Raw genomic sequence first — 13,473 nt, 5'->3', positions numbered from 1 at the left:
TCTCCACCTCTTCTGATTAGCTTGGGTAACCATGACATGCTGCTAGGCGTCAACCATGGTTTGTGGAAGCCCTAAAAGTGTATTATCACTAACGGGGGAATTGAAAGTAAGTTTCAATTCACAATCGATTTGAAAGAGTTTGAATCGCCCACTGCCTCGCTAAAAGGAACCTAATGGATCGTACACCGTGTAAGGTAGAGATTGAAGATTCAACGGAGATGAGTAAGAATAATTAAATGGTTTAATTATTTATGGCAAGGATTAATTAATATGATTATTAATCAAACGAATAAGTTCGTTAAAAGACCTCGGGATAGTTTTGGACCTTAAGGCCCAATGGGCTTCGAACGTCAAGTCCATTGACTTAAGTTGTGTGACAACTTAATGAATAATGATTCACAAAGGCCCAAATAGCCCAATAAATCCCCTTAGGCCGGCCATTTAGAGGAGGGTAGTGAACTTGGCTTAATTGCAAGTTTGCCACTCCATTGTGAGGTGGTATAAAGACATCTTTATAGCCATTTCATAATTAGGGTTTTCTTAGGAGTAAAGATGAGAACACAAACCTCCCTTTGCTCTCAAAGAGGCCGGCCAATCTAGAGGGGAAAAGCTAGCAATCTTACTTCCTCTAGGTCACTCATTTCTTCTTCAATATGCCTTGGTGTGGAGACTTAGAGGTTCTCAATTTTGGGAACTTGGATAAACCTTTTCATCCATCCAAATCCATGGATCTAAGATGCAAGGAATGAAGGCCCTCTCTTTGGGTGATTAGCCTTTGCTTATGCAAAGAGGAATCTACAAAGGTATTGATTTCTCAACTCACTTTGTTTTGAGTTGAGTCTTGGTTCACCTATCTACTAGGCTTTGAAGTTCATGGGTTAATGATAGGAGCATATTCATGCGACTTAAATGGCTTGTTCTCGTACATTTACGTTATGTTTCTTTAGTTATTTTAGTCCTTTATGCTTCTTTTGTGTGTTTTCAGGATCATAAGATGTGTTTGTCGAAAGGATGCATTTTGGAGTAGTTTGGGGCATTAAATGGATTGCATATGCTTAACGCCAAGTAGATGGACGAAATTGAAGACCAAATTATCATCACCACCTATCATACAATTATACACTTATCATCACCACATATCATTCACTTATCACCACATATCATTCACTTATCACTTAACATATCATTCACTTATCACTTATCATAACCATACACTTATCAATTATCATACCCATAAATATCAACACATTTCAACCATTTAAACACATGCATTTCATCTCACATGCACACCCACCTCTTTCCACCTAATCCACATGTTGTCCCAACAATATAATTGAGCCAACACATGCACCCATCACCTAACACAAATCCTTGGCCGTGCCTTTCCATCAATTTCAGCATCTACACACCTTGCCACATGCTTTCCAACTTTCCACCTTCATCATTAAGCCACATTCACTCCCATTTCTATCCCATTAATCACTTAGCCGTGCATCACACTTCCATTTTCCATATTTTCTCCCATCTTGGCAGCAACACATCCACTCTTTTCCTAGCTGTTTTTCCATCATTATTTCAACCTAACATTCACCCACATGCACCCTTTAAACAAACCCATGCATTGCAGCCACATATTCCACCCTTTGCCGTGCAAAACATCTCCATTTCAGCACACTCCACATGCAATTCCAACTTTCCAACCTAGCCACATTCACATACATTCACTCATAATCATTCACTAACATTGCAGCCACATTTCCACCCACCTCCTAGCTGTCATGTTCCCTCTTATTTACCTATAAATAAGCATGCATTGCAGCCACAATTCATTCATTCCATTCACAACACAACTCACAACAAAAACACTTCCTTGCCGTGCACATCCCCTTCCATTTCTACACCATTTCTTCTCCTCCATTGCAGCCACTCCAACCATTCCCCACTCCATTCCACATCCACCTAAAGCCCTAAACATCTCCTTAGACCTTGTGCTACAACAACGAGGAAGAAAAGAGTGCCTAAACGTTCATACAATTCAAGTATGAGTTGTTGGAATGTTTAGGTGTTTCTTTGATTTCAATGTTTTAAATTCAATTCTCTTTGTTTTGTACGTATGAGGAATGGAAGAGAAGAGTGCCTAAACGTTCATACAATTCAAGTTTGAGTTGTTGGAATGTTTAGGTGTTTCTTTGATTTCAAAGTTATGAGGAACTAAACCCCCTTTAGCTAGGGGGTGATTCGAAACTATGTTTATATTTGCAATATGAATTGATTAACTTTCGTTGGAATTTCATAAGTTATGGATTCAATTTGTTTAACCGTTTGATTGATAACTTATTTATGAATGTTTATTAAGAATGCGCGCTTAATTTTCATGCATGAATGTGACGCTAGAATATAAGTGAGTTTCACCTAATAGTTACGAACTTATATTCACAAGTAGTGGAGGTTGCTTATAAACAATTGCGTTAAACGAATTCTTGGCATAAGTTTCATGCGTATTCCATAGTAACGAATGCCTCGTCAACACTTATAGTTTTCATAATGCTTAATGATCTTTGATTGTATCTTTATTGTGCTTTTCACGTAAAGGACTTTTGGAGAATGTTGTGAATTGCGTTGCGCAAACCCATCCAATTCATTGACTTAAGGAAAACTTGACGGTTAATTTAAGCGGACCTAATTGACCCGGGGCGTTGAGTTTCATAATTTATCGAAAGACCAACTGAGAATCAATCTTGTATGCAAGTGTAACATGTCTGGAGAAGAACCCCTTGGCTATTCCATCATCCATATTTTCATCGCATTCATATTTACGTTTTGCCTTTAATTACAATTTGTGCATTTTATTCTCGTCAAATCAAACTCAATCCCCCCCATCTTTTGTTAAGTCTTAATCATTTGATTTGTTTTAAGTATTTTACGTTTGTTTAGTTTTGCATTCTTTGAGTTTAGTTTAAGTGTTTTAAACTTTATATTACGTTGTTAAGTTTTGCATACTTTGAGTCTAGTATAGTGTTTTATATTATGTTTTTACGTTTTTGAGTCAGTTTCCAAGTGATTTGCAATCCCTCCTAATCCCCGGTCCAGAACGATCCCTACTTATACTTATACTACAATTGTCAAAAAGAGGGTTTAATTTGTGTGCGTATAAATCTCGCATCAGTTAAGTTTTGTTTTTGAGTGCATATAAACATGATTCCGCCTTTTAATTGTTAATTGCATGTTGTTGATGTTGCTCAAATGAACTTGTTTTTCACAAATCTTCCTTCAAGTGGTATCAAGAGCCTAAGTCTAGTAGTTGGTGAATCCTTTTAGGTTTTGTAGTTCATAGTTTGTGATTTGAATGTTGTAATTGTTACAAGCTTTATTCTTGCTTCTTTGAATGTAAATTTTGTTAGAAAATTTGCCATCTCAAATGTTGTAGATGTAGTTCATATGAGCATGAATTTTGGAGCTAAATTTTGGTGCCATGTTTTTGGGGAAATTCGGCCAAATCCAAAGGGTGGATTTTTGGGTTCTTGTTTGACTTGTTAAAAGTGTTTTAAAGTGACTTTTGGAACCCCTATATACCCTAGTATGGTTGTATGTTATTTCCCTTAAGTTTGAGTGGTTTTGGGATGTTTTTGGGTGAAGAATGTTCATGGAGCTCTTATGGGTTTTTCATGAATGTTCTTCATTGTTCTTGATATGTTCTTGCCAAGAACAAAAGGTTTGGTGTTTTGATTCAAAGTTTTGATTTATTTCATAAAGTTTTTGTTTTGAAATATTTCTTATGTTTAAATATATTAGATATTTATTTTGAAAAATTAAAGAAATTTTAGTGGGTAGGTGTGTAATGATTTATTCCATTTCACACACCCCACTTACAAAAACTTTGAAATTTTTTTTTATTACTTTGCTTCAAAACCGGCCACCCTACTCAATTAGGGTCCTTGTGGGGCTTTTATGCAATTACATAAAGTTTTGATACTTTTGTGTATTTGTACTTTGACCCAAAAGTTTACGTTTTTACGTAAAGGTCCAAAATCACTAAAAGGACAAATTGTTTTGCTCCTTTAATGAAGTTTTAGCTTTGATGGAAATTTTTGGGTTCTAGTTGTAATTACATGAAGTAGTGGACTTTTGTGTTTTTACAAAGTGACCCCAAAAGTTTAAGTTTTTGCAAAATAGCCCAAAAGTTGAGGTTAATTGCACTATGGCTCAAACAAGTTGAGGTCATAGCATTTTGGCCCAAATTAGGTAGAGAACAAAATTGTTTTGTCTCTTTAAATGAGAATTGGATTTTCATTTCATTTAGCTCCATTTAAATCAATTCTATGGATACAAAAACCAAATGAAAATGTTGCATTCAAGTTTAATTAGTTAAAGCGTTAATTAATTAAAGAAAGGCTGATTATGAACCTAAGCCTACTATAATTGAGCTATGTGAAAGGCCGTTTCAAATTTATTTGAACCATGGGAATGTGTAGATTAAATTTTGGTTGTAATTTGATATGATCAATTGTTGTAAAAGAGCATAAGCTCTTCTTTACTTTAAAGTAATTTGATTTGATCAATTGTTGTAAAAGAGCATAAACTCTTATTTACTTTGAAGTACTCCTTTCTTGTTTTATTCGATATGCATGAAATTGGAGTAGTTGGGTCCAACGCCCAATAAGACAACACGCCTTAATGTGATTAAACGCGTAACTAAAATCAATCACCATCCCTAGACCGAGATTCAACACTAGGCTCGTGTTGAATCGAATCAAAGGTTCATAGTCATCCTAAGGCCCTAAGGCAACTATATAGTCCATCAATGAATGCAAATCTTATGTTAGTAGTACCATATAGTGTTGCTTTAAAAACCGTTTTAAAAGCATAGTGGGAGTATTATATACTACTAAATCAATCATATGGACCAATAGTTGTAATAGGACCAAAATGTTTTAATTGGATTAAAATGTATATTTATGTGATGAGACCTAAAACCCTCAACCAAACCATTATTAAGTTGATAAGCGAGAGATGCTTTGAACATTTCTTCGTAGGCCTTCCACCGTGGTGGGCTCCAATCGTTTGTGACTTGTACACCGGCTTCACCCTATAATGGGGAAGTTCAAAGTATGTGCTTACATCCAGGAGGAGTCCATAAACATATGATGAGGTGAGTGTAGACAACGAGTATGACCAACATGATATAATTCTGAGGTTATGCTTGAACCTCTACATAAACTAAGCATGGTGGGAATAACTTAACTAAGTGCAATGGTGCCAACATGATATAATTCTGAGGCATTCATTCTCTAGAGGCCAAACTAGATGGGTAATTACAAGAGTTGTAAATGACTAAAGTGTTATTCTCTCATCATTATTTTTGCTAACCAACATGATATAATTCTGAGGTGGGCTTGGTAATGGTGAGTCTCCCATACCCATCTAAGAGTTCAACAAAACTCTCGAATTCCGATGAGGGATATGGAATTTGCCAAAAATAGTGGGTGGTGCTATTTGATTTAAAGACCCGAATCAAATGGCTTAAAATCAATCAATTTATATTCGTTATGTATTTGTTTACCAATATATTTGCAAACGCTATCCAAAACTTGACGAAGAAAAGCCGAATGCTTTAATTTCCGGACTTAGTTCTACAATCCCATAGATTGTCTTTAATGGCTTGTAGATGTAACTAAGTAGTCTCATCCTCACAATCTTCCTATTGATGTATCATTGGAAGAATATGTTAGATAAGTCTAACATGAGAAGGACAACACTTTTAATGTCATAATTCTTCAAATACAAATTGTTGTATGAAGAAATAAGAGTTGCTTTGAACAACCCTTAATCAACACAAACTTTAGTGCTTGTTTCTTTGTTACATAAACAAGGAACTTTTGAAGTAAGCACAAGGGCATGGACGCTTTATGTGCCATGATTCTTCACTTACAAATTGTTGTATGAAGAAATGAGAGTTGCCTTGAACAACTCTTGAAAGTTTGTAATTATGTTCAGAACATAATGGTTGGTTGACAAAAATAGTCCATCAACATGGACTTATGATGATTTTGAATCATTGAGTGTTGAAGTGTTAAACCACTTAACGAGACGGAAATTAGGCAAGGACTTCACCTTTGTGTCCCTATCCTAATGGTTCACTAAGTTTATTGTAAACTATACAGTGAACAATAACCACACACTCTCCAAATTGTTTGATGTGTATAAACACAATTGAAATAAGTTTGAAGAGAGATAGTGGGAGTTTAGGGACCATGACTATTGTAGTCAAAGGAGAAGTCAAATGAAGAAGGCAAAATAACTCCAAGGGAACAAACTTTCTTTATGAAAGGATGGACATTGGAAGGGGTATTTGCAAGAAATGTCTTGCAAGTGTCAAGAACACACCTTTCGAAGGTGTTGTAATATGTTCTTGAAATAGTTTAAAACAGTTGGTTCTTCTACTTGAATGCTTGATTCCGTATTAGTAACTATGTTTTACAATTGTTGTAAAAGTGTGCTAATAAAAAGTAGAAGATTAATGAGAGAAGAGAAAGTACTTCACATTCGGAAAGTGAATAAAATAAAAATCTCTGCGAAAGCGGATTGTACTTACTTCCTCATATGAACTACCAAAGAAATTGGAAAATACTAAAGATTGTCTTTACATTCCAATTTTAAGGAACTTAAATCCGTCACTATAGTAGAGATGGATAAATGTTTTGTTTGACAAAACATTGTTCTTTATTAATCAATAATTAGATTATTGTAATTTAATTGGTTGTCTCTATAGTAGAGATGATGTGGTAGTTTAACTGTTTAGAATACGATTATGCTTAAAACCCAAAAGGTTGCAAGGTAGTGACTAATCCCAACTGAGTTGTGATACCTCTAAAACATAAGTTACGAGTTGGTCATAGATGGATGCTTTGGATCGTTAGATCCGGATCCAATACCTTCTTGTTAAAATTGTATAGAGGCGAAATGTTCGAATCTTTATTCTTTTGGAAAGAAGAAAGAATCACAAAGTTGTTGAAGTTAATTCACTTAGATGTTAGTGGCACTTGTCCACAACATAATACTGCTCATGTTGTATGACATTCACCGAAGATCACTCTCGGTTGGACTATAGTTTATTTACTTTGCAAAAGGTTTCAAAGAATTCAAGAAATGTAAGTTGATGAGTAAGACGTCTAAAGTATTTACCTCCTTGGATTTGATCCAAGGAAAGATAACACTTTAGATGAGTTTCCTTGAAAGATATCAAGGAAAATAGCATCATAAGATAATGAATTTCTCCATTAGGAGAAGAACGAACTTGAATAAAATTTAGTTCGTTGGATGTTATCTATTACCCATATATAGGATATATATACTTCTAAAACAATATGATTGTCAATTAGAAGATCTTCCAAAATTTTCATAACTCCATAAGATGTAGTTGGAAAGAAAGAAAAATCTTAAACATGTTAAGATTTGGGGTTGTGTGCTAATAAGCAATATTTGTTTGATATGATCAACAAATATAACAACCTAGTTCCTACACCACAAGCTCCAAGGTAGTCGAGAAGGATTTATAAATCGTCTCAGTTGAATGGTTTGAACTTTATGACTATGTCATAGAGTTACACCTCTTAATTCGAAAGAAATAAGAATGAAAATCCTTATGACTACACTGAGTGTATATATATGACATATACTCAAGGAAATGGTAAAGTACCATTTGAATCGAAATAATGAAACCTTAATAGCTAGTCGGTAGCTTAAGGTGACTACACTCAAAGAAAATGGTTGACTTTGAAGAAACCGTCTTTGACATAGTCTTAGTTTCAATTAATTCGAAGATTGCTAGAAACAACTAAATGGTGATTTAATGTTTGGACATAATATGGGTTTCCGAAACCATTATTAAGATAGTCTTGATAATATATGTCTAAAACTATAAATCACAAGACAGGTTAGTTGTAGAGATCCATCCATCATGGATCTTAGCAAGCTAGTGGGAGCTATAAGCGTCTTATGAGAAAAGATCAATTGTTTGATTTCTCATAAAGATGTAAATGAATGTTTTGTTTACTAGGTTTACAAAAGATTAGTGGGAGTTAATCATATTCCTAAATTTGAATATATATACATGATATATATTAATTTTGAAAATGAAAGGAATTCTTCATCGTTAAAGTTATGACTTTAAACATTCTATAATGATAGAATGTATATGGGAGATATAGTCTATATAATGGAATGGAAATCTATAATGATATATTTCAAGATTTAATTGGATTATATCAATCCCTAAAATAGACAAGAGATGCTAGGAAGTTTCTCATATGATGATAAACTTCAATTAGAATGACAATTCTAGTGAGACTAGGAAGTTGTTCTTCTCCAAGGGAATGTACCCTTTGACTCCCAAAGAAATAATGCGCAAATAGAATACTTTATGCATACGCAGAAAGGTGATTTATGTATTTCATATTGTATGAAAACATTGATATAAGTTGTACCTAGAACGGTACAAGATGATATCAGTGCAAGCCCAGGATCAGAACCATGGCAACTGTCAAGTGAATCCTTAGGTATTTAAGAAATACTAAGGATGGATTCCTCAAGAATGAGGAAGAATTAGAGTAACGTAATGGAAGCGTAAATGTATTAGATTATGAATCTAATCCATCATAAAATATCTCTTCATTATGAATGAAGTGATAATGAGATATCTCTTTATTATGACTAAAGAGATATTGGGGTGGAAACGTTAAAAGTAATGACTTTAATGTGTTCCGTCATGTATGCAAAATATATTGCCATATAGAAGCTTACAACATTGTTGTTTGGATGGGAAAGTTCATTTATGAACTCTCCATTCGGTTCTAACCAGAAAGTGTATGACACTAATGGGGCGATAGCTCAAGCCAGGGAATCAAGGTCTCATCAAGGTCCGAACTCAAATGAGAGATTGAACCACATGATTAGGAATCATGAATAATGGTGACGTCGTTATTCTCAAGGTTGCTTCTATGGATAACATATAGATACCCATCTTGTTTAGGCCTACTACTCAGCCATTTATGAAATGAATTACAGAAGAGGTATCATCACTGATAACCAAGCTGATTGGCTCTAGTGCAAGTGGGAGATTGTTGGAAATGTGCCCTAAAACCAATCATATGATGATACTTTACGGACATTTCACAAAGTTAAACTAATGTAGTTTAAATGTAAAGGGCAAAGATTATTGTTTGAGCCGTCTCATATAAATGTTATATGCTTAAACGATAAGGTCCAAGGAATATGTGATTGGAAGAATGCGATCTAAAAAAGTTAGATTCATGAGACCATTCTTTCGTTGACACATCCTAAACGTTCCTGATCATAGGATTGTCAATTGGGCATTGACAGTCCGTTAAGATCAGTACGTGCTATGTCTTCTCTCAGGGAAAGTGACTAGTCTCGAGTCATTGGTGTGTGTGACATCAAGACAAGTACGTAGGTGCTCAATAGAGAATGAGTTCACTGAACACGATCAACGAAGAGTTCTCATATTCATGTCACATTAGAACTCATGGTTGGGATAATGCAAATTAGTCTTTTGACCTGAGGCATCACAATTGTCTTGTGGTTAGGTCCTTAATCTTTGATTATGTCAAAGTCACTCTATCAGGAGGGTGTCCACGGCATCGTTGGGGTTAAGCCACTTAGCCATGGAGGCAAGTGAATGCGCAACAAGGGATCTCTAACCTTCAAACTGTTTGAGGGAGAATACTCTATGATATGATTAAGAATCTTTGGCCAAAGTATGAATGAGATTTAGGAATGTGTTCCAAATCACATTCAAGGTAATCATATAAGCACAAGACTCACATTGGATAGTAGACATGAATAAACTATCAAACCAAACAATGTGGTCAAGAGTATTGTATTAGAGAAAGACCGTATTGCATTTGTAATCCTAAAACTGAATAGGTTCTCCACCTCTTCTGATTAGCTTGGGTAACCATGACATGCTGCTAGGCGTCAACCATGGTTTGTGGAAGCCCTAAAAGTGTATTATCACTAACGGGAGAATTGAAAGTAAGTTTCAATTCACAATCGATTAGAAAGAGTTTTAATCGCCCACTGCCTCGCTAAAAGGAACCTAATGGATCGTTCACCGAGTAAGGTAGAGTTTGAAGAAACAACGGAGATGAGTAAGAATAATTAAATGGTTTAATTATTTATCTAAGGCTAGGATTAATTAATATGTTAATTAATCAAACGAATAAGTTCGTTAAAGACCTCGGGTTAGTTTTGGGCCGCAAGGCCCAATGGGATTTGAATGTCAAGCCCATTAACTCAAGTTGTATGACAACTTGAATAAACAAAGGGCTTGAAAGCCCAATAAACCCTATAGGCCGGCCATGTTAGAAGAATAGGGCTTTTGGTCCATTAGGTCACTTATTTGAAGGGACTATATAAAGGACTTTATAGCCTAAAATTCATTAAGGGTTGTTTTTGGGGAAAGGATGAGAACACAAGCTCTCCTTTCTCTCTAAAATTTCGGCCACCTTGGAGGGATCATCTAGCAATCAAACTCCTCCAAGGTCACTCATTTCTTCTTCATTATGCCTTGGTGATGAATCATTAGAGGTTCTCAATTTTGGGAACTTTGGAGAAACCTTTTTTCATCCATCCAAATCCGTAGATCTAAGATGCAAGGAATGAAGGCCCTCTCTTTGGGTGATTAGCCTTTGTTTAAATACAAAGAGGAATCTACAAAGGTATATATTTCAACTCACTTTGTTTTGAGTTGATTATTGGTTCACCATTTTACTAGGCTTTGAACATTCATGGGTAATGTTTTGTTTTTAAGTGCATGCTAGCATGATTCCGCCTTTAATTTGTTAATTGCATGCTAATGATGTTGCTTAAATGAACATGTCATCTTCCAAAATAATCCTTCAATAGGTTCTCCACCTCTTCTGATTAGCTTGGGTAACCATGACATGCTGCTAGGCGTCAACCATGGTTTGTGGAAGCCCTAAAAGTGTATTATCACTAACGGGAGAATTGAAAGTAAGTTTCAATTCACAATCGATTTGAAAGAGTTTGAATCGCCCACTTCCTCGCTAAAAGGAACCTAATGGATCGTACACCGTGTAAGGTAGAGATTGAAGATTCAACGGAGATGAGTAAGAATAATTAAATGGTTTAATTATTTATGGCAAGGATTAATTAATATGATTATTAATCAAACGAATAAGTTCGTTAAAAGACCTCAGGATAGTTTTGGACCTTAAGGCCCAATGGGCTTCGAACGTCAAGTCCATTGACTTAAGTTGTGTGACAACTTAATGAATAATGATTCACAAAGGCCCAAATAGCCCAATAAATCCCCTTAGGCCGGCCATTTAGAGGAGGGTAGTGAACTTGGCTTAATTGCAAGTTTGCCACTCCATTGTGAGGTGGTATAAAGACATCTTTATAGCCATTTCATAATTAGGGTTTTCTTAGGAGTAAAGATGAGAACACAAACCTCCCTTTGCTCTCAAAGAGGCCGGCCAATCTAGAGGGGAAAAGCTAGCAATCTTACTTCCTCTAGGTCACTCATTTCTTCTTCAATATGCCTTGGTGTGGAGACTTAGAGGTTCTCAATTTTGGGAACTTGGAGAAACCTTTTCGTCCATCCAAATCCATGGATCTAAGATGCAAGGAATGAAGGCCCTCTCTTTGGGTGATTAGCCTTTGCTTATGCAAAGAGGAATCTACAAAGGTATTGATTTCTCAACTCACTTTGTTTTGAGTTGAGTCTTGGTTCACCTATCTACTAGGCTTTGAAGTTCATGGGTTAAGTTTTGTTTTTGAGTGCATATAAACATGATTCCGCCTTTTAATTGTTAATTGCATGTTGTTGATGTTGCTCAAATGAACTTGTTTTTCACAAATCTTCCTTCACCATTGTCAATCCAAAGGGAAGGTTCGAATCTGCCAAGGCAATCACGTTGAGAAGTGGTAAGGAAGTTGGAACCACCCTAAAACCGTCCAAAACAAGTCAAGAAGAGGACATGTTGCTGCAAGAAGAGAATCAACAAGGCACAAAGGCCACGGCAAGGGTGGAACCAACCTTGCCGCAGTCATCCACCACCCCAAAATCGTCCAACACCCTTAAGGTAAGTCCAAATTCGACTTTGTCAAGTTCTATTCCACTAAATGTGCCCTTCCCTAGCAGATTTAGGGAATCAAAGAAAGAAGAAAATGAGAAGGACATTCTGGAAACCTTTAGGAAAGTTCAAGTCAATATTCCGCTCCTTGATGCAATTAAGCAAGTTCCGAAGTATGCGAAATTTTTGAAAGAGCTTTGCACCACAAGGAAGAGGATTTCAAACAAAGAAGTGGTCCAGTTAAGTGAGAATGTTTCGGCAGTGTTACAAAGAAAACTACCACCTAAATGCAAAGATCCGAGTAGTTTTACAATTCCTTGTGTTATTGGAAATACTAAATTTGAACATGCTATGCTAGATTTAGGAGCTTCAATTAATGTCGTGCCTTACTGAATTTATGCATCTATGAACTTGGGAGAACTTAAAAACGATGGTGTGATTATTCAATTGGGTTTTGACGAAATTAAATTAAATGGACAGATTGCAAATAAAACAAAATGTAAATATGAAATTGATGAAATGGAATGATGAAAAACTAATTAGAGGGTTCCTTATCCACACATGAACATATACATATAATTTGATTCCCAGTTATGACTTCAACAAACGATGAATGACAATGCTCCAAGTTAATTAGGTCCGCTTAAACTAACTTTCAGATTTCCCTAGATTCATTGGATTGAATGGGATACGCATTACAACCAAATTATTCTTAATCAAAGTCCCTAACTATGGAATACGCATGATAGAGACATTCAACAAAGATCATTAAGTTCAACGGAAATCATAAACATCGACTAGGCATTCATAACTATGGAATACGCATGTTAATCCCGCCTAGGGTTTACTAAACACAATCGTGACTAGTGATCTTTACTACTCATGAATATAAGTTCATAACGATTAGGTGAAATTCCCTTATATCCTAGCATCAAGTTTTAGGCATGCAAATTAAGTGTCGACCCTCAACCCACATACATAAACAAGTTCTTAATCAAAACAGAAAAGTAAACCACATCTAAAGTTCATGAATTCATAACTGGAGTAAATCAAATCATAACCAACATATGTTCATGGCTTCAAATTCGCCTCTAACTAAAAAGAAATTAATGAAAACAAAAAAAGAAGAAGAAAGAACTCATGAAGTTAAAGATGAAATTGATGGAATTGAATGGATGAATGCTAGCTAAGGGGTTCATCTCCACATATGTTATACTTGCATAATAAAACGATTTCCAATTGCATTTCAATAAACCATGAAACTCAACGCCCCGGGTCAATTAGGTCCGCTTAAATTAACCGTCAAGTTTTCCTTAAGTTAATGAATTGGATGGGTTAGCGCAATGCAATTCACAAC

Source organism: Pyrus communis, chromosome 6 (genome assembly GCF_041283825.1).
Source record: "Pyrus communis isolate YQ-2024b chromosome 6, ASM4128382v1, whole genome shotgun sequence".
NCBI lineage: Eukaryota > Viridiplantae > Streptophyta > Magnoliopsida > Rosales > Rosaceae > Pyrus > Pyrus communis.
This window is presented reverse-complemented; position numbering follows the sequence as displayed.